This window comes from Dermacentor albipictus, chromosome 8 (assembly GCF_038994185.2).
Source record: "Dermacentor albipictus isolate Rhodes 1998 colony chromosome 8, USDA_Dalb.pri_finalv2, whole genome shotgun sequence".
NCBI classification, from domain to species: Eukaryota; Metazoa; Arthropoda; class Arachnida; order Ixodida; family Ixodidae; genus Dermacentor; species Dermacentor albipictus.
This window is the reverse complement of record NC_091828.1, coordinates 48,532,486-48,555,671: the sequence shown is the minus strand read 5'-3', so window position 1 is coordinate 48,555,671 and position 23,186 is coordinate 48,532,486. Positions and strand designations below refer to the sequence as shown.

The window sequence follows — 23,186 nt, the reverse complement described above, 5'->3', positions numbered from 1 at the left end:
AGTTTGGGAAGAATACTGCGAATATTGGTGTAAAGAAATGAAAGGGAGTTATAGGGATGGTTATTGGGACGGTTGTTGCGACAGTCGGATGCTAGGAACCCGGTGATCGAGCGACTACCTTATCGGAACTATGGTCGTATGTGTAAGTTGTATTTCCCATTAGTAGTTTGTCGTGGCGTAGTTTGAAGGGTCTGTTTTGTGCTTTGGCAAACTGAACTAGGTGTCTTCTAGCAGTGAGCGTGTTAGAAGAGTAGTCTTCCGAGATCCGATATTCAGTTCCTTTTAGTTTTTTAGCGCATGACAACACGCGTTCTTTTACTTTAAAATGCGCGAATTTCGACAATTATAGGCCTATTTCTGTTACTGTTAAAGCGACCTAATCTGTGTGCTCTTTCTATGTCTAAATGTTCAACGGTGGCGTTTAGTTGTGTACTGCAGTGTTGAATCACTAGGGCTTCGGACGCAGCCCATGTTTCACTTTCAGTGTCCTTTAAGCCAAAAAATACTAGATTTGATCTTCGCGCTCTATCTTCCGAGTCATTAAGCTTAGCCTGAAGAGACGCAATCTTATTTGCGCTCTGTTCGGCGAGCGTCCTGAGCTCGTCGACCTCTTTTCTTACCGCGATAAGTGCTGAGCAGTCTTCTTCGATCTTAGTTAGTCGTTTTTTTATCTCATCAAAAGATTTGTCGTTCTGCGACAGCTTCTGCTTGATCGACTTCATATCGTTTAATAATGAAGTTTGGCCAGTACGGATTTCGATAAGTGCTTCCAATATATCACTAGGTTCTTCATTGCCGCGGGTGGTAGGTCCGGGGTTAAGCTCAATGTCACCGGATAAAATTAGTAGTTGCCGAAGAACATGAAAACAGTCGAAAAGAATAGCAAAACAACAACTTGGGTTTGGCAGCACCAATAAAGCAGCATAGCGAGTACATCGAGACGCGAATAAGGAATAGTGATAGTTTACCTGCGTGACAAATAAGCGTCGAAGGTTAGCGTTTGCCGCCATGGCTGTGGTGCTGCCAAACCCATGAAAGGCCGCGCGGGTTCCGAGCGCCTTTATATGGCAGGGGTGCAGAGAGGGTGAAGATGTCTCCCGATTAAATGAGGCCGGTATCACAAGGGCATGCGCGGTCCAGGGCGGAGGCAGGTTAGGCGCAGCCGTGCACTGGATTTGTTTTGGTGTCCCGAGGGCGCTGGAAGGCGTGTGATCCGGCTGTACAAGTGGTGTTGCAGCAGGAGTGGTCGATTGGACATGGGGTATGAAGGGTCTCGGAGCGTCGACGGCATACCCACCGCCCGGTTCTCGCGGCGGCAACGCGCGGCAGGGACCCAGCCGGGCTGAGTGCGTCGCGCCAAACGGTGGACAGCGTGGCCAGCCGGCGAAGAGTACTTCGGCGGCGGGGCTCCAGGACGTGGGGCCGGCAGTTCCATCGGTGACACCAAGAATTTCCACACTGTGAAGTTGGAGGTAAGACAGCAGGAACATCTGCGTGACAAATAAGCGTCGAAAGTTAGCGTTTGCCGCCATGGCTGTGGTGCTGCCAAACCCATCACAGTGTGGGCATTTCTCAAGAAATGAAGGTATTCATTTATTCACTCCTTGGTTGTTGCAGAAAATAGCGTGTCTTCAACTCTTAACCACCCTGTCTCTCGCCTCGACTCTCCCACAGGAAAACAATGTTGCTGTGTTGCAAATGGCTGGGCGTCACATATACAATTTCCTAGGAATGGCCAGCAGCGCGGCGTGCAATCTTCGGTGGGTGACGAGACAGTATAGAGCACCTTCTCAGCCATTTCCACACTCAGCGCTCTGCTCCGCGACCTATTAGCCGCTAGGAAGAAGTACGAGATGAAAGAAACCTAGACGTGGCTGGTCGCGGACAGCTTTTTTTCAGATTCGCGATCCGTCGTTTTAAAATGTGCATTTCTTATCTAAGCTCAAATTATGGCGATATAAGCGAGGTGAGTTACGGTAGCTCGTGGGTTTGGAGTAACGACGCTCTTCACGCAGCACTTTGGTTTTATGCGTGTTTGCGAACCGGAGTGACAGGCAGGAGGGTAACACGCCTTCCTGAAATGAAACATTCGGAATAACCCTTTTTTTGGCGGTTGGACATATTTCAAGGGCCCTGGATACGAACCGTCTTCAAGTTTGTATCAGCTTGCAAAGGGGGCAGTCATATGAATCGTTTTCAAGCGGATAGGCTCTTATCATAAGGGTATATTTTATTGAGATGTCCTTCCTTTCCATGAGGTGAAAGCTGACTAATGAGCATTTTAATTTTCTTTTTTCTTAAGACCTCATGTTAATATAATAAGGTTGCTGTCTTTTAGAGCATCCTAAATTGAAAAGTAAATTAGGAATAATAAGTTATTGCGTTAACTGTGTTCACGCACACGCAACAAAAAATTCCCAATCCATTTCACAGTATGGATTCAGTAAAAGCGTAACACGTCTATACTGTCACGTCGTAGTGATGTGAACAACGAGGTGGTTCGAAAAGAGTGAAACACGAATCAAACTCATTATAAAGCGAGCTTGCATTGGAAAAAAGATAACACTGAAAGCACAGTGGCTGCGCGCAAAGTAGTCCTTCGTCTGAATCTGTCCTACGGGTTCATCAGATTGGAATTCTCGTAGATTGCAGCGCAAACTCGGGCACTGAAATGTGATTGAGAATTTACGCCAGCATTCGCTTCGGTGAATCCGTGACAGCATTATGGCTATTTGAAATACGTCCAGGTGCGCCTAGAGCCAAGCGATCACCTTGGAATAGTAGTTGGACGCTAAAGAACGCTTACGCAAAAGAAACCCGCCGTGGTTGCTCAGTGGCTATGGTGTTGGGCTGCTGAGCACGAGGTCGCGGGATCGAATCCCGGCCACGGCGGCCGCATTTCGATGGGGGCGAAATGCGAAAACACCCGTGTGCTTAGATTTAGGTGCACGTTATAGAACCCCAGGTATTCAAAATTTCCGGAGTCCTCCACTACGGCGTGCCTCATAATCAGAAAGTGGTTTTGGCACGTAAAACCCAAAATAAATAAAAAAATACGCAAAATAACAGTATGCAGTTGCTTCAAATATGATATGAAACATAGTGCTCGTGGTAAAGGGGCCACCAAGATAGTACAGCGGCGCCGACATACCGAAAGTTCAAGAGGCATACACTTTCCGATTGCTGGTATATATATAACGAGTATTTCGTAGTTCAACTGCACACCCGGGCCACTTCCTCCACGGGTGCTGTGTTGGACCTCATATTTCACGTGACTGTACGTATGTCACCATTAATTGTCACAAAATCACAGTTTTTCTTCTCTATATCTTAACATTACACAGGCAAAATACGTGCAGCGAAACCCTCAGCTTAATATTTCAGTTCCTTTTGTTCTAAAGTACATGGCCTCGCTGATCCATATCTTACAAACTACTGAATATGTATCCAGTGCTTTCCCTTAGGCAGCTGTTATTGTTGATGATGCCAGGAAGCCGAGCCTGATGTCACCAACGCTCATAAATCTAATTGGGAACGCGGACAATGTTCTCGCACATCTTGTGTGATGTACCGTGGCGCTGAGCCACTTCTTATATAATGTAGGAGGCTTGGTTGTAAGGCAGAAGTGCACATTTGGACAGATGCGTTTAAACTCATGAACTTAATTTGCCTGAAGGCAACCCGTCCAAGCTTTAACACTTGCTCTATTAGAAGCCTACTATACCATCAATATGCCGACTGCTTTTAAGTGCACCAAACAAAACTATTAAAGCAATACAAATAGTGTTGATATCATTTTAATTATTTATGGGGTTTTGCGTGCCAAAACCACTTTCTGATTATGAGGCACGCCGTAGTGGAGTACTCCGGAAATTTCGACCACCTGGGGTTCTTTGACGTGCACCTAAGTCTAAGTACACGGGTGTTTTCGCATTTCGCCCCCATCGAAATGAGGCCGCCGTGGGCGGGATTCGATCCCGCGATCTCGTGTTCAGCAGCCCAACATCACTCTAGGAAGCTGCAACTCGCAGGACCTGCACAGACCCAGCAGAACCAGGCACCGTCAGTGCCAAAACCACTAACAGCCCAAGACTCGGCGTATGCACAGATGCTGAGCATCCTAAGGCAGGAAAGACACACTGAGACCCAGCGCCTCGAAAAGAACCTACGGGAGGAATTTCAGACAGTAACGAATGCAATACAAACTCAGATGCAGGCAATATTCACGGAAATTCAGAGAAATATTCAGAAGCAAAATGACGAACCTAAACGGCGCAAGCCAGCAGATGAAAGATGACGGCACGGCCTATATGCATCCAATGGAACTGTCGAAGTTTTACGCAGAATGGATCCACACTAAGACAGCAAATAAAAAAAATTCAAACCCCTTGTCGTGCTTCTACAGGAGACAAGGGGACAATGCACTATTCGAGGTTACCGAACCTTCCAGCAGGCTACGATACGACACCAGGGCAAAGGAAACCAGCAAGCGCAAGGCCAAGCTGCTCTTTTAGTAAGACATGACTGCACCGCAACCCAACTGCAGATACCAGATTTGTGTAATGATTTTAGAGAAATTGTGGCAGTAAAACTATGTCCACGCGGCCACCGGCCAATGGTTGCAGTCTCCACGTACTATAGACCCCTAACGGGCAAGCACCGGAATGACTCCTACCAATGGCTCAGTAAGGTGCAGGCACAAGCCGGAGGCCTTCCCATTCTAGTGGGGGGAGATTTTAACGCCAAGCACCAAACATGGGGCTACACCAAAGCTGACCCGAGAGGACGCATACTGCACGATGCAATAGAAATGTCAACTCTGGACATATGCAACACACCAGAAACACCAACCCGCATAGGGCTACACGCGCGACAACAGGACACAACGCCCGATCTGACACTAGCCACTCCAGGGCTCATAAGGCAATGGAACGTAGAATCGACGACATGGGGAAGCGACCATTTACCAATAATTATCACGCTCAATCGCAAAAAGATCCGAGAGAGGAGAGAAACGGTGCTTTTTGACTGGAAAAAATTTAGAATGGCTACCGGGGACTCTTTTGTGGACTTTGAACAATTCAGCGCTATGATAGCGGAGGCACGGCCGGAGGCCAGGGAAACTATCCCATGCGATGACACTGCAACTCACATGGATATGCACCTTGCAAATCTGTGGCGGAAGGTCAACCGCCTCACACAGCAATACCGGTATAAAGGAAAGCGTCACAAAGATCTAATGCGCCTTAAACATCAATACCGACTCATCAAGGAATACCAACAACAACTCGAAGCAGACACGTGGCACAATACGTGCGCGAAGCTTGGCCGGGAACCCGACCTAAAAAAGCTATGGCAGATTTTAAGGAGCCTGCTTGGGAGCAAGAAAGGCGCGCCTCCTCTCGAGGAGCTCTTTTTGCGAGAAGAGCCTGCCGTGCTGGAGGACCGCGTCATCCACACTTTCTTTCCACATGCTGCCGAGGCGCCTCCTGCACCGCTGCCTTCTGCAACGATAGACAACGCGAAAGAGGAGCTAGACACGCCCTTTAGGCTGGGTGAACTCGTAGCAGCCCTTGCACGAGGCAAAACGAAATCAGCTCCCGGGCACGATGGAGTGACTTGGCAAGAACTTCGAAACCTCAGCAATGAAGCTCAAGAACAGCTCTTAACAATTATCAATGAATCCTGGGAGTCCGGACTAGTGCCAGATTCACTAAAGCTTTCTCTCATCTACCCCATACCGAAGCCGGGCAAAGACCACACGAACCCAGCTAACCTACGCCCCATAGCTCTAACGTCAACTGTCTACAAATTGATAGAAAGAATGCTACACACAAGAATGCAGCACTACATCGAATATGTACAACCGGGTTTGCATCCTGCCCAGGCAGGTTTTCGGCCGAACATGGGCACGCATGACTGCCTCTGGTTGCTCCGCAGAGTGATCAACCGTAAGTCTCGCAAACAGATGCCCGACTATATTCTTGCCGTCGATATGCGTAAAGCATTCGATAACGTGAAACAAGAGGCTATCTTACAGGAACTGGCAACCAGGTACCCTAGCCAAAGAACATACAATTGGATACGTAGCTTCCTCCAAAGCAGACCAATTCAGCTCCATGGCAAGGCACCGGGATGGAGTCCGAAGACCTATTACTTGGATAGGGGAGTGCCCCAGGGCTCCATCCTCGGACCTATGCTATTCAATCTGGCCATGACACGTGTGGCTGAAAGTCTTGAGCGAGACACTTCAGCCCGTTTTACTATTTACGCCGACGATATAACAATATGGACGGAAGCGGCGGATTATTCCGACAAACAAAGCATGCAAACTGAGCTGCAAGCAGCGATCCTGAGCCTTAGCAACACTTTAGATAACCTCGGACTGCAACTCTCGCCAGAGAAGACAGAATTGATCAGCGTAGACGGAAAGAAAGCAACCAATGTAAACAAGCAGATCACTTTACACATCGGCCAAAGCGATATTACGTCGGCCAATGGACAAATTAGGATTCTTGGAGCACAGATTGCTAGCTGCAACAGCCCCCAGCTATGGATTCGCACACTAAAGCAAAAATGGAGACCGCTGTTGCACATGGTTAGACGAATATCGAGCAAGTATGGCGGAGCGCGTCAGAAAGCGTGCCAAACGCTTGCAAAAGCGGTCGCGGTGGAAGGATTCTTTACGGGGCACCCTTGTACGAATTCTCTGAACGAGACCTCGGCGACATCGAAAAGTTACACAGGGCCACCCTCCGTACGATTACTGGGCTACCAAAGCACACGAGGAACGAGGACCTGCTCAAGCTCGTAGCGATTCCACCCATACGGGACATAATCAGTGAAGCACGAATTCGAATGCGATCCCGGTTGGAAAACACGACCCAAGGAAAACAGATCATGGCATGGGATAAACAAGTCCATGCGAAGCCAGAGCCCGCGGAAGCGACCATAACGCCACCATGGGAAACACCACTGGGCATACGGAGGCAACAACGCCCTATCGCCAGACGAAACGCGGAAGCTAGAAAAATATTTGAAAAGAGATTGGGATTAAGCACGCCGCAGCACACCACTGACTTCTACACGGACGCTGCAATCACAAACGACATAGCAAGCATGGCCTGGGTTAGCACATCTGCACCCCAACACAATGGCTATCACACATGTCAGCTTCCTGGGGGTGCAACCTTGCACGCTGAGCTCTTAGCTATATGGGGAGCGGTCAACACCATTCCCATTGACATGGGAGACATTGCAGAGCAGAGTGTGCGAAAAAATTATCGGATCCTTACTGATTCGTACGAAGCAGTGGCCGAATTAACGGGGCCTACGACAGATGATGCGGTGGCCAACGACACCAGAAAAAAGCTAAAGAGAATACAGGACATTGGGACAAATGTTGAAATCCTATGGACACCGGGGCACACCGGCGCGGATGGGGGAAACGCAGCCGCTCACGCAGCTGCCGCGCAAGCGGGTGGGCTTGATTACTCGTACAGCTCCCCACACTCCATTTCCTCGCCAAACCCCGCGGACCAAAATCCATACCTAAAGATATTGGCTGCAGGCTCTCCTAGCAGAGCACTCATGCATTACATTCGTACTAAAATAAAAGTAGACAGTAAACGGAGACTATTAGAAGCTACACCAGTACATGTGTTTGACGACAAGGGCGGGCTTACCCGCACGGAAGAGGTTTTCTTGAATAAGGTTATGGCCAACGCTGCATACACACCACACATACTTGAGAAATGGCACCAACCCAGACAAGCCACGATTGCGAAAACTTACACCCTATGTACACATTGCCAGGAGTCATGCAGAGCAGACTTGCAACACCTCATTTGGAGCTGTGCAGCTTTTTCACAAGGGAGATCCAACATTCAGCATCTACTACACGGAGACATTAGAACACTAGGAATTGCAATACAAACTAACCGTGAAACACAGAAAGCCATTGCGACATATGGCAGACAAAGTGGCCTGTTTCGAGTAGTGTAGAAGGGGTCGATCAGCCCATGTGAGAGCGGCGGAACTGAACATGCACCTGAGCCTGCATAAAGCGGAAGATCCCAGACTGAGATGAAGTGTTTCAGCCAACAGTCTGGGTACCCATATTCCCTTCCCTCCTAATCCCCATCAGCGGCCTAGAGCCGTCCCCTTCCTTAAAATAAAGGCTTTATTCATTCATTCATGGCCACTGAGCGACCACGGCGAGTGATATCATTTTATCATTCCATTTTTCAGATTGGTAACCTGAAGATGCAGAGCAAGCTGAGAAATTTCATTTCATTCATTTCATTTTATTACCTTAAAGACCCCTTGCGGGGTATTACATAAGGGGGTGGGTGGTAGAAAAATACAGGAGGTTGCCCACTATCTTATTTTGAAGACAGAATGCTCGTTACTTCATCCACGAAGGCAGATGAGGTGGTGATGGCAGCGACGTGGTGGGGAAGGCCGTTCCAGTCTTTAGCTGTACGATGAAAAAATGATGACGAACAGGTGACAGTGCGCGCGCTAGGGCGAGCAACATTTAGTGGGTGGCCTGTGCGCAGCGATATGCGTGAAGGTGGTAGAATGTAAGGTGCGTGGCGAAGCGAGCTTGTGAAGAATTTATGGAATAATGATAAGCTCGCGATACGGCGACGGTGCGCTAATGTGTCCAAACCAGACTCTACTTTTAATGGTGATACGCTGATATCATATGAGTATGTCGAGTGAATGTATCTTACGGCGCGGTTCTGTATGGATTCTAATGCGTTGCTGAGGTAAATCTGGTGAGGATGCCATATGGGTGATGCCTATTCGAGTTTTGGCCTAACCAGTGTTTTATATGCTAGTAGTTTTACTTGTTGAGGAGCGGTGCGGAGATTGCGTTTCAGAAATCCCAAGGTTTTGTTAGCAGATGATATGATGTTAGTTATATGCGAGCACCAGTTTAAATCATGCGTGATCGTTATGCCTAGGTACTTAATAGAGTTTACAGTGTCGATTGGGGTGTCATTAATTGTGTAGATAAAGTCATGCCGATTACGGCTGCGGGAAATTGACATAGATTTACATTTACTATTGTTTAGTACCATTAACCATTGATCACACCAGGCTGTAATGTTGTTCAGGACATATTGAAGATAAATGCAGTCATTACTATTAGTAATAGTTCGATAGACAACGCAATCATCAGCAAACATACGAATCTGAGAGGAAACATGCAATGGAAGATCGTTAATGTATATTAGGAACAGGAGGGGACCTAAGACTGAACCTTGGGGTACGCCTGATGTTACGGGAAGAAATTCTGAGGTAGTATTGTTAACACTGACGGACTGTGATCGGTTGCTAAGAAATTCTTTTATCCATGCTAGGACATTGGAGTGGAAGTTCAAGCGAGAAAGTTTTAATAATAAGCGTTGATGAGCTACTTAATCAAACGCCTTTGCGAAGTCAAGAAAAATTATATCGGTCACAGTGTTAGTATCGAGATTTGAGTGTAGGTCATGAAGAAATGTAGCTAATTGAGTGTCACATGACAGCCCTTTACGGAAGCCATGTTGCGACGGATGAAAAAAGTTATTACTGTCTAGGAAATTCATTACGTGTGAGTATATGACGTGTTCCATTATTTTGCAAGGGATACTAGTTATGGATATTGGACGATAATTTAAGGGTGAATTACGGTTACCTGATTTGTAGACTGGAACGACCTTGCTCTTTTTCCACTCGTTAGGAAGCGTGCCTGATGATAGTGATTGGGAAAACAGCAGGGTTAAATACATGGCAGAGATGCGCTTCGTGTTTTTTAAAAGCTTTGACGTGATATCGTCAACACCAGCTGATGAAGATAATTTAAGATTATCAATTAGTGAGGATATTCCATCTGGCGAAAAAATAATATCCGGCATTGGAGCCATGGCAGCAACAGTGAAAACAGGAAGAGGCACGTGTGGTTCGGTAGTAAACACAGATGAAAATGCATTGTTAAACAATTTAGCACAGTCAATATCAGGTAAGATTTCACCATCTTTCGAAATTCTGACACCAGGGGATGACTGGGGATTGATAACCTGCCAAAATTTTTTTGGGTTACTGCTGAGCATGCGGGGTAGGTCTGAATGAAAAAATGAGTGCTTCTGTTGCCGGATAGCTATCAAGTAGGCGCGTTCAGATACATAGTATTTTTCCCAGGAGCTAGGACTTGGCCTCAGTTTAGCGAAGCGAAACTGACGTTTCTTTTTGGTTTCCAGTTTCTTTAGTGCGTTAGTGAACCATGGTTTATTGCGATTAGAGCGAAGTAAGGTGGTTGGTATAAACTGCGCAACGAGGTTAGTCATCTTATTTTGGAAGAGTAACCAGTTTTCTTGCATTGAGCGATTTTCAAAACCTAATTCAAATGATTGATAGAATGCAATTAGTTCGCTGTTTATGGAGGCATAATTTCCCTTTTCATACAGGCGGATTGTTTTCTGATCTGAACGACGTACTGTAGGTGAAAATGAGAAAACAGCATGGATTATTTTGTGATCACTTATTGCGCGTAGGTAGCTAATGGAGGACATGCTTTCAGGATGAGTGGTTAGTATGAGGTCTAGTATGTTAGCCGAGACATGAGTTGCACGCGTTGGCTCTGTTATCATCTGGGAGAGGTTAAAATTAAGGCAGATGTCTAAGAATTCTCTAGCTCCTGTTGTGCTAGTAACTGTGCTAGAATAATTTGACCAATCGATATGTGGGTAATTGAAATCCCCAAAGAGCAAGATGCAAGCGTTCGGGAATTTCTCTGTTAATTGGTTCAAGGTGTTATTCAGATGGCGGGGGAAGTCAGGATTAGCGTTGGGGGGACGATAACAGACGCCAAGAAGTAGTAGGTGCGGATTAGCGCGAATGATAAGCCACACAACTTCTAGGTCAGTGGCCACATTAACTGTGGAGCACATTAGATGTTTTTTTACTGCGATAAGAACGCCACCGCCCCGAGTACCCCGAGTGTGTGTAATCAACGAAGCATGCTAACTAAATTTTCTACACGTGGTCTTAGGTGGCTAAAAAAATGAGTAGTTTGGAGCCTGTCCTCGAGATTATCTAACCGAGCAAAGAAATTTTGTTTAAACGTTCTTCTCTACGAGCTATGCAAACATAAGTTTCCATATAAATGCTCTTGGAAAGCGTAGCTCACGTAGAAAAGGAACACCTGTAAAATCACAGAACAGGGCTTCATGAAGACGGGACACAAAGGAGGAATCACACACACTACGGTAACAAGCTGAAGCGCTGTTCTTTCTGTGATAATGAACCAAAAATCCCGTCAGCCAATCTTTCCAAACCTATCAAGTCAACCTGACCGCACCTGCACTTCCGTGATGTCGTGATCAATAGTATGGCCCGTAAGCATGTTCCTTGTGGCCATTCCGCTTTCGATTTTTATTCACGCAGTTTTTTCGAAGGCAAGTAGTTTGGTGTCAATATAGCAGCGAACTTGTGTCGCCGAAAGCTTGCTTTGTCGCTGAATTAAGCGATGCATGACGCAATGATGGTGCAGATCTCGCGCATCGCTGGCCACAAGACAATGCGCTGCCGCAGAGGCAAGGAAGATAACGAAAGTGAAAAGCTTATTACCTGCTTAGGGGGCCGTACAGATGGTGACAAAGGCACCGTGGCGAAATATGGGGCGGCGATATTGACGGCTGAGAAGATTTTGTTTTTATTTTCTTACAGCGAAGCTCTTAAGGGCTATTTTCCCCACTATCGTGTCCGCGTGTAGAACAAAATTTCGAAGATATTACAATGTCGGGTCGACCCGCGGCGGAGGTGACGCAGGCATTGAGAACTCCCCATACGTGGGCCGATCACGAGGAACGCACAATGCCGGGCGAGCCCGCGGCGGAGGCGAAGCAAGTGTTAAGCACTCTAAATACGTGGGCAGATCCCTAAGATAGTGAAATGCCGGGGCGAACCGCGGCGACGGTGCAGTTCGCGTTTAAGGGGCCCACATACACAGCTTCAATGGTGATACTTCTTCACAGAGTGTAAGGCAGCTGAGTCTTTTTTTGCATTGATTCTGCTTTCAGAGAGAGATAATGCTGTAAATGGAATGTTACTCCTTCTTGTCTCGTATATTTAATTATGGGTTTAAATAAAGGCTATATCTCATTCGTTCCCAAGAGTAGCTGCAAGTGGGGAAATGCTCACTAGCTCGCTCGCTCGCTTGCCCGCGCACACACACACACACATATACGTTGGCAAACACTCGGACATTATTATTTGTTTTGAACACATATACACAGTTAACAGGAAAGGGAAAGCAAGGAGCAGGCTGGCAACTGCCACCGGAAGTGGCACAACGCCTGCCTACTCTTTCTTCTGAAGGGAGGTGACAGCAACACAGAAATGGAAGATAGGAAGGAGAGGAGAAAAGAGGAAAGGAAGAGCAACAGGACAAATCTAAAGATTAAAGTAGAACACAGCACACTACGCACGTTGTTCTGCCGAGTTTCGACTTTGCAGCCGGAGTTAACGTGACGCCGCGTGGAACAGCCTCCACAATTATCAATCACATCCATGGCTAGTTAGCTATGCGGGTAATTGTGCGCTCCACGATGAGACGCCAAGTACAGGTGCACGCAATAACGGTTTCACCGTTAGTTGGTTCACAATATACACTACAACGTGTTTGAACCCGCCACCTCCCATCTTCGAAGGAAGAAGCGTTAGAACACAGTAGAGATCACACACAGTATACGGCCGGTCTGAAGGTCACGCTAATACAGAATGTTGAATGTTCACGCTACAAACGTGAACCTAAGTTAGTTAACTCTAGAAAGGTTAGTAGGGCGCGAGGGGCCTGATCCCGTTTAGACGCACAACCACTGGGGTATAAACATTCCTCGAGTGTCGCACACCGCAGGCCAAGGAGATGATGATGAAAAACTTTATTTATCCCTCTTTAAAGGGAAGGGGGCAATGGAATAGATGATAGTTTCTCACTAGCGACATGCGCTGCGCATTCAAAGCGGGGCACTCAAATATAAGGTGCTGAAGTGTCTCGTAGCAGCCACAAGACGTACACAATGGACTTGCCACACGCCCTTGCCTGTATAAACGTTCGTGCACGTTCACGCAACCAACCCACAGCTTGAGCAGTTGTGCTCTAGCGCGATGAGGCAAGCCTCGACCACGAACACGGGGCGGGAACGTTCCATTTGCGACGCGCTGATCTGGATGCTGCTTGAGTAGGTGGCGACGAATCATCAAACGAGCGTCATCAAGCATGCACAAAATTTCTGGGCAGTCACAGTTATTATGAGCGCAACTTGAAGCGAGCCGATCAGCCTCTTCATTTCCGGCGATACCTACGTGTGAAGGTAGCCATTGAGCGAAGAGAGATACTCCACGTGATGTAATTTTCCTCGCAGAGTAAGTAATGTTGCGCACAAGTGGACAATGAAGCTCACTGCGTTGTAACCTGCTAAAGGCAGCACACAAGTCCGTTAAGATGACAATCTTCCATGCAGTTAACTCCTCTTGCACGTATTTCAGTGCAACATTAATCGCTGCTAGTTCCGCAGTACTTGACGAAGTTGGATGAGGTATTTGAAAGATACGTCGTACTTGAGTTCAAGGACAGAAATATCTGCAGCGGCGCCTTGACCGTCGTTGTGTACAGATGCCTCTGTGAAAACTTGAAGATATTCTGGAAACATTTCGAACATGTGAGACTGAGCCAATTGGAATTTATTTATTCATTTCCTCAAAGGTCTCTGTTGAGACATTACAAAAAGGAATATCGCCGAAACAGCCATATCAGACTTTTTCTGCATGTCAGGGATTGCGAGGTGAATGGGGAATACGTGTTTCGTGATACCTTTTGGAGGCGGAGACGTATTTGAAGCAGCATGTTCAGAAATGGTAGTGATATTCATAAATAATTCCGCCATTTTTCCTATGCTAGATAATGGGCGGTGAATCAGACCATCAAGGAGCGACTGACCATTCGATTCGCGGTGCAGACGCTCAATATGATAAAGAGCTCTCGGATCTGCTTGCAGCCTCAAGGGTAACTGATGCGCTTCAGTGAGTAATGAAATAGATTGCGCCTCACGAGGTAAGTCAAGCATTAGTCGAAGGGCACCGCGATGATCTCGCTCCAGTTGGGCCATCAAACTAGGTGGTATGTTCAAAATTGGTAATGCGTACAGCATGCCTGAGAGTACAGATCACTGGTACACCTGAAGAGCCGTTGTTTGGTCGCAGCCAGCACCTCGAGCAGTCAAGGCGGCCACATACTTAAGGAGGGAGTGCGATTTGCGTCGTACAGATTTAATGGCAGGACGCGAAGAGATGCGATCATCCACAATTAACCCCAAATAATGGTGTTGTCGCACCCAGTTTATAGGCGTTTCGTCAAGATACAGTCGGCTCATTGTTCGGCGAGCGCGTTGTTTAGGGTGATATGCTATTGCAGCCGACTTAGCAGGTGATATGTGCAGGCCAACTTCACCCAAGTACTCCGAAGTAGCGTTGAGGCTCTTTGCAAGCTTGCACGAAGCCGCGGACCAAGGTGCAAAGGGCCGCTTATCCACAGAGTAATGCCATCTGCGTAGACAGGTATGCTCACAGGGAAGTCAGTGTCCTGAGGCAAACGATTTGGAAGCGCGGCGAGTACCGCTGTAAACAAAAGCGGCGATAATACGCTGCCCCTTGGAACACCGCACTTCACATTTCGGGATTCACTTGTTACTCCTCCGACGCGTACTTTCATCCGGCGCTCCGATAGAAAATTATGCACAAATCGGAGCAGACGACCCGAAATTCCCGCGGTAGCATGAGCGAAACGAATCGCCTTATGCGGAACAGAATCAAAAGCTTGCTGTATGTCTGGGAAGAGCATGTAGTCGGAATGCTTGTTTCCTTGAGCCAATTCGAGTGCTGAGACGAGGTCTGAGATGCTGTCCAGAGCCGAACGGCGGCGACGGAAGCCACTCATGACATCAGGGAAAAAGTTCAGCTCCTGTAGCCTGACATATAAGCGAAGCAAGACCATTCGCTCTATTAACTTGATGACATTGGAAGTTAGGGATATTGTTCGGTAGGACTTGGTGCCTTGCAGGATGCCCGGGCTTTAAAATTGGTATTGCCACGGACGATTTCCATTCAGCAGGGATTACACCGGTCCTCCATACTTCATTTTACTCGTCCAATATACGGTCATGGAAACTCTTATCAATGTTCCGCAATGCTTGATACGTCACATAATCTTCGCCTGGAGCAGTGCGGCGTTTGGAGAGGCTCAGCACGTGTCGCAGCTCCTCAAGAGTGAAATCTGCCTCGTCCGTCTGGCAGGCTGGACCGTAGGAAGCGGTTACGGTGCTGTGACTTGTCAAAGAAGGAAGGTCGCTAATTGTGGTGTCATTGGATGCAGGAGAGACGAAAATGTCTGCAAATGCCTCCGCTATTACTTTTGGTGACTGGCCAGTCGCTATGCTCAATGCAGCCGTAGGATTCTTGCAGATTTCAGGAGTGCGGAGAGCCTTCAGTATGCGCCATACATTTCCAAAACCACTTCCAGTATGCAACCAACTACACAAAGCTTTCCAGCTCCTGCGACGAAGTTGTTTTGTATGCCGCCGTATGGCTGCATCAATGGGATTTATATAGTCCAGTCGGTGCGTCGTATAGAGCGCTGTGCCCGTCTATAAGCGCGCCGTCGACATGCGCGGAGCCGCAAAAGCTTTAGATAGAGATTTGGTTTGCCGATACTCTGTCGTCGTTGTACTTTAGCTTTTCGCAAGCACTCACTCATAAGTTTACATAGGCTGTGTTGAGATGGTGCCTCTGAGATCAGCTGTCGGAACTTGTCCCAGTTAGTCGCTGCATAAACGACATCCTGGCGACCCGCAGTACGTGGTGGTGTTAACCAAATGGGTAGGTGATCTGAGCCCCACGGGTCGGGCTCAAATGACCAGGCTAAGCACACATCTCTCGTTGATATCGCAAGGTCTATAGTGAAATGATCCTTTCCTCTACCTATAAATGTAGGAGAACCGTCATGCAGTCTTTGCAGATCGTTCTTGATAATGATTTCGTTAATCTCTGACCCACGTTTGTCTAGGGGATGGCTAGACCATCGTTGATGGTGGGCATTAAAATCTCCGCATAACACAAGCGATGCACCACACCGAGACACTAAGCACTCAAGTAGCGAGGTATCGGAAGAACGTGTAGGCCTGTTGTATATGCTTGCCACCGTCGTACACACACCTCTGAGGCTCACAGAAATAGCTGCACACTCAAACTCATCGTCACAGATGCCGTCTGTGTCAATAAGCGCGAAGTCCAAGTCAGCACGAACGTACACTGATGCTTTTGAAGCATTGCGCGTATGCGCCGCCTCCACACACTGAAAGGAGCCACAAGCTGGTTCCGCGCATCGAGTGTTACTGCGGACACCCACGAAGCCAGACAATCGATATTCCTCTTTACTTACGTTAGTTTCCTGAAGCGCTATAACGTCTGGTGGAGTCTTCATAGCGATAAGTCGAAGGACTAGATCAGCGTGCCGCGGTCGCATCGACCTGACATTCCATTGCAGCACAAAGGGGCGAGACTGCTGACAACTGTTAGAATTGTTTCCGGTAAAACGTCTAGCGAAGGCTGTCGAGGACAGGAACGAGTGCCTCCAAAAGTTGCTCTGCTGCTGACGCTGCTGGTGTCTGGCGAGCGGCAATTAGAGATCTGATGACATTGACAAGCATCTTTAGAAGATTGACAAGTTGCACGTCGTCGTTGGCAGATACCGGTCTAGGTACTGTATTTGCAGTGCTTTCAACTGTGGTCGAGGTCTTTGCAGATACTTTTTCCGACGGTTTCGATGGGAGCGCTGGCCACGATGTGTCTGAGAGGCAGAAGGTCCGCCCCCCTACTTTCCGATGCGTTGTGTCTGTCACTCTTTGAACGCGCTGCTTTTCCAGTCGCTGGGGCAGCACTACGGCGACAGGAGCTTTCATCTCCTGCTGCCTTCTTTTTGGCGTTCTCTTTTAGTGCCTTTAGTTCATTCTTCAATGAGGGACATCCTTTATCCGTTGCCAAATGTTCACCATTACAGTTAGGGCACCAATATGCCTGACTTTCACAGGAATCTACATGGTGATTCCCACCGCATTTGGCACAGACCAGATCTCTGGTACAAAAGCCCTGAACATGACCAATCTTAAAACATTTAGGACATTGCAAAGGCCGTGATTGGGTATGCCGTCAGGACCTGTCGCTTTGTTTGTGTCTAGGCTGTTAAGGATTTGAAATACCATGAATTGATAAAATGATATCGGGTATTTCCTGAAGAACTGAGGCGCAAGGCGTTGAAGGGATATTGCTCATCGCTGAATTAGCGGAAAAGGCGGACCTGAAATAATCGTTGAAAGCAGTGGCTTTCAATTCATCATTTGTTATCGTGCCATTATCAGACGTGATACATTGTATACCAATTTTCTCTTTCCTGTTTTTTTTGGGAAGCTTCCATATAATGTTGTCATTGTTTCGAATTTTTGCGTCTAAAGTACTGAAGAAATGACGCTTCGCTTCACTAATTTTCAATTTACAAATTTACTGGAAAGTAAATAATTTTTCAGAAGTATCTGGCATTTCGCTTTTTCTGAGGTTTTGAAAAAGACGGCGTGTTCTTCTAAGGAGTTGACGGATTTCGGGGGTGATCCATGGTTTATCTTTCCGACGTTTGGCAGTTAGAAATTTTGATGGTATGTGCTCCGAAATTAGTGCAACTATTTTATCTTTCAGTACGCTCCAAGCAATGTTAACATCTTTTTCTGAGCAAACCTGCGTAAAATCTGGAAGAAAATCAGTTAATTCACTGTTCATTGCCTGGTAGTTTCCCTGATCATAAAAGTATATAAGTTTTGGAGTAAGCTGAGCTCTATTTTGGTGTGGATAGGAAACGCTGGTTAAAACGACAGCGTGGCCGCTGATACCGGGAACACAGATAGGTGGAGACACCAGAACAGCTTCATTTGTGAAGAGATCGAGGGTGTTGGATGACAGAGCATTAACTCTGGTTGAGGACTCGACGCACTGAGTCAGGTTGAAGCTACTTGTGAGGTCACGCAATGCAGAATGCAACGATGAGTTTGATAAATTGGTCAGCAGGCCGCCGCCCAAGGACACATCTGGTAGGTTGAAATCGCCCCCCAGTAGAACAACGTCACAAGAAACTGACGCTAGCGCTTCAGACAGGCTAGATATAGCTGTACTGTCATTTCCAGGTGGCCTGTAGAACGAAGCTATTGTAATTGTCCTACCAGTTTGTCAAGCAACTCACACAGGACAAACTCGCAGTCTATATTGCAAAGATCGATCGGCCAGCTTTGCAAGTTATCTGAAACAAATAGAAATACGCCCCCTCCGTGTCTGCTCCTGTCCGAGCGATAAACCGAGTAGCCTGTTGGGAACACTTCAGCATTTAAAACGGTGTCATCCAGCCAAGATTCAGTGCCAATGATAATGTCCGGACAATGCAGTGAAATTACGAGCGCGAACTCGTCAGCTTTATTTTTATGCTGCGACAGTTAATAATTGTAAGCTGCAAACTTTGTTTGTCCTGCGCAGAACGGTCAACTTCGTGGGTTTGCTATGTATTGCACTGTACTACCTCTTTTGCTTCGTTATGAAAGATGTAGGTGCTGTTTCTAATATTCAAACGGTTAAACCGAAGCTTAAAGGGGTGACTTTGCTTTTTGGCTATGAAATTAAATGCCTTCTTTCTAAGCAAACCTACGCGGAGTAGTCCGCACTCACAGCGTAGGTTGTTTCTTTAAGCTTCCGACCTTGAAGCAAGACCTTCTGTTTAGTTTTGTAGGACGAAAAAGCAACTAAAGTTGATCGTGGCTTTTGCGTGCTATGTCGCCCTATCCTGTGAGCGCGTTCAATATAACTGTGACTGATGCTCACACCAAGCAGATCCTTACACAAACAGATAACATTTTTTTCTGCCTCATTCCAGGTTTCCCTTTCGGTATCCGTAATGCCATAGAAAACAAGGTTGCATCGCCTAGATCGGTTTTCTAAGTCGTCGTTTTTTCCTGACAAAGCTTGAACTTGTTTTGTCAGAGATTCTTCAGTCGACTGAAGGTTCCTGACAGCTGTCTGTGTGCCTCTGAAGGACTCAATCTCTTCTTCTACTTTGGATAGCTTTGTTGCCAAACAATCTAGTTTCTCCCTGATTTCGCATTGATTTGACTTGATAACTGAGACCTCCTTCAAAAGTTTTTGCTATTTTTCTTGAATTACAGGAATCACATCAAAAGCTTTCATGAGCTCTGCAACCTGAGCCTCTGTCAGAGGTCCAGGGTTCAGCTCAACGTCTCAGGACAAAAGTACAAGCAGATGCATCACAAAGCTCGTAATGCAAAACCACGTGAAAGGCACACTTCCAATAAAGCGAATAGTAAGGAACAAGGGCCACGGTGTCGACAGAAAACGGCGCTTCTTAGGTTTAGGAGTAGCATAATATGCGACACCAACCTGCACAAAGACGGCACGTAAGCGCATGGTAGTGCTCTCGTCGACACCGGGCCCCGTTTGATGGCGTGAGGCTGCCGCTTTAGTACTTGATGGTCTGTTGGCGACGCCCACTGTCCGCTGACGTTTTCTGTGACGGTTGACATGGTCGTAAGATCCAGCGATGATCCCGCCATTTCCACCGGGAATCGGTAGGCGTGACCAGGTGGCGGTGATAGCGCCGACATCAGTACCCCGGCTGCCGCGATCTGCACAAAGACGGCACGTAAGCGCATGGTAGTGATCTCGTCGACACCGGGCCCCGTTTGATGGCGTGAGGCTGCCGCTTTAGTACTTGATGGTCTGTTGGCGACGCCCACTGTCCGCTGACGTTTTCTGTGACGGTTGACATGGTCGTAAGATCCAGCGATGATCCCGCCATTTCCACCGGGAATCGGTAGGCGTGACCAGGTGGTGGTAATAGCGCCGACATCAGTACCCCGGCTGCCGCGATCTGCACAAAGACGGCACGTAGGCGCATGGTAGTGATCTCGTCGACACCGGGCCCCGTTTGATGGCGTGAGGCTGCCGCTTTAGTACTTGATGGTCTGTTGGCGACGCCCACTGTCCGCTGACGTTTTCTGTGACGGTTGACACGGTCGTAAGATCCAGCGATGATCCCGCCATTTCCACCGGGAATCGGTAGGCGTGACCAGGTGGCGGTGATAGCGCCGACATCAGTACCCCGGCTGCCGCGATCTGCACAAAGACGGCACGTAGGCGCATGGTAGTTATCTCGTCGACACCGGGCTACCCAAAGAATATTTGGGTAGTTGAGAGAGCGGCGGTCAGCGCGTGAGGCACTTCATGTTAACACTACCAGGTGGCGCTAGCGGCGCCTAACCGAGACGAGAGAAAGGCTTCGATGTTGTCAAAGTAAACAGGGAAGTGAGAAGGTGTGGTGGTTTTGAACGAGACGGGATGCACTTGAATTACAGGCTTGCACGAGAAGTGGGCTGGAGACTTGCTGGTCGCGCTGTTGCTTTTTTAGGGGGCGCATGGGCGCTCAAGAGGCCAGAGTAGGTAGTAATGAAGACGGCCCCCTAGGGAACCTTATAGCATCGCGGTTAATAATAGAAAAAGGTGGAAAACAAGAAAGAGAGCTCGCCATGCAGTAGGCTCCATAAACATGCACTGTAGCCGAAGAAAGGAAAAGTGGGCAGAGATTGAGGAGCAGTTAAATAGAGAACAAAAAGGGTTGTATGTTGATACGGCAACGCACTTTACGGAAGAGCTGCCAGTGATTGATAATTATGTTTGGGAAGGGTGCAACAGAACAGAGTCAGAAAGAAAGGGAGGGGGAGTCGGAATGCTCATCCATGCTCAAACCAAGAAGTCGGCCAGTGCGAAGTTCATGGCGATGGATTCTCCTACGGAGGCCTCGGCCCTGTGCAACGAACACCTGCGGACTACTCCATCTTGACCATGCCTGCCACTGAATATACAGGCGTGAGTCATGGTTAATTCTGTGAGGCGGAGACTCTTGCTAGCACCATGCGCGAGCCACTTGAAGTTGTCGTTGGACAGCACTACTCCCTTGACGTTGAGTCTGACTAGTTTGAGGTTGGAGGCCACCCCTCACCAGTTCCGCATGTACATCCCGATTCTCTTGTCCTGTGAGAAGTGAATTGAAATTGAGGTCTATGTTTACACCAGTAATCGTGGACGGAGCTTTTATACATGCAGCCAAGGCGGAGAACACAGTGTGATCGAAGAATTCGCAGTTAACCAACAGCGACGTTATGTGAGTGCAGCCACCGACCGTTTCTAGAGCTGAGATAACTGGCTGCAAACCGACCTCATGATTGCACAGAAAATGGGTCGCTCTGATGCTTGCGCTTCTGTTTTGTGGGCACTGCTGCGGCAATTCTGCGTTGCGCATGCAAGGCCCGTGGATGAGCACTCAGTCCATTCTCCTAAATGTTGGTGCAAACCCTGACCGCCTGGTCGATTCCGGCCAAGGAGAGAACGACCAGTGAATTCAGAGCGTCCGTTTCCCCCACTGCGCCGAAAAAGGCGTGGCACTCAGCATCGCCGAAGCCCCGCAGGTCGATGCAGAGCTTGCTGAGCGGCAAGTTCGGTCTCCGCAGTGCTCCGAGCCCGTGCTCCATGCATTGCGCGGCTTTGGAATCAGGAAGCTGGACACTACGGTAGCAGAATGAGGCACGGCATTCGCAGAACGTCGAAGGTAACCTCAAGGTGCGCAGTGTGGCGCTCCGAAAGACCACTTCGGCGAAGAGGCTGACCGAACCCACGCTGGCAAACACATATAGAAAACACGTATCAGCTGAAGAACAATTAAACTAAACGGGGAAACAAAACGAGGAAACATCAATAAACAACAGGACTGCCTTAAAAACTCACATTGCATACTCAAATTGGTGTTCCTTCATGAGTAGAACAGTCGATGCCAACGCCAACCGTAAATGACGTTCGAGGAATCTACCATGCTTTAGGGCTGCGAACCCGTATGTAACAGCCAGTGCCGACTGATAGCGACGACTGGTCATACAAGCCCTTCATACAGAACATACTGGACATACAAGACTCGCAGTGAGCCACGGCGGGTTATTAACAGTGTACTGCCGAAAGACTACAGTCACTAGAGTTTCGTTTTTTTCCATGAAGAGTACACATGTTAAACAGGTGATTCAACCTGTTCTCGAAGTTTATAGAAGACGATATTTTCCTGGGCGAGTTGGGGCTGAAGAAGGCGTGTAGGGACCGCGCGATTTTTGACAATGGCGCTGCAGCGAAAATATTTGATCAATGTCAACACTAAGTTGCATTGCCTGACAAACATTAGTCAATATTCGTTATCATCTTCATCGTTGTCATAATCATCCTCGCAGTCATCATCATCGCATTCCCATTGGAACTTACATTTACACCATTAGTTTAGCGGTGGGCCTGCAAAAGAGGTAGCTCGCCAAGGACGACATTGCCGTCAAAAAAAATATCTCACTGAGACGTCCTAAACTAAAAACTCACTCCAGCGCTACAGATACTCTCCTATAAGCTGTGCGTTATGAGTACGTACCACACTAAAAGCAAAATTTTAGGAATAAAACTCAATGTAACGCTAAGTTGTTATATGATACATTGGACCGTACAAGGTTAAGATGTAGTGACCATCCGTCACTTCGCCGTGCCTCGCCGGGTAGGTCATTGCCTCCTGCTCTCTCTTGAAACTGAGGTGGCTGCCCGACTGGGGCGCCGCCACGTGCCCCCCCCCCCCCTCACTTTATAAACGAGTTTGTACTTTTGTGCAAAGACAGCCGACTCTCTGTTCTCAACCCATAAAAACGTGTATTCCTTGCCTCCGCTGGCAACGAGAGTTCCGAGAGGACTGTTGCGAAATGTACGAATGCTATAGCGTCAAGCCATAATACAATGTCAGCTATACTTACAGTTCTGGTGCCATCACAACGATGTCCGCATTCAGCTCCTCCAAAGAAGTCATCCTGCAGAACGCATTGATCAGTGTCTTCTTTCGCAAAGTAGCTGGCGTAGAGTGTGTTGGAGGCTTCATCGTGGTAGCCGAACACGCTTTGTCCGACGCGCAGTGCAGTGATAGTTTTGTTTCTTATGAGAGGATCGATGAGCGAACTCGCCGC

At 47.8% G+C, this 23,186-nt stretch overlaps 1 long non-coding RNA gene across 2 annotated transcripts in view; it reads left to right on the top strand.

Annotated features, from left to right (window-relative positions):
* Nucleotides 1-431: 431 nt before the first annotated feature.
* The window catches only part of LOC139048430 (uncharacterized), a 42,703-nt gene continuing 19,948 nt past the window's right edge, over nucleotides 432-23,186 (top strand). For both annotated transcript variants that reach the window (XR_011507697.1, XR_011507698.1), the window contains exon 1: nucleotides 432-1,472. This is a non-coding gene — a long non-coding RNA (uncharacterized lncRNA). The remainder of the gene's footprint in view (nucleotides 1,473-23,186) is intronic.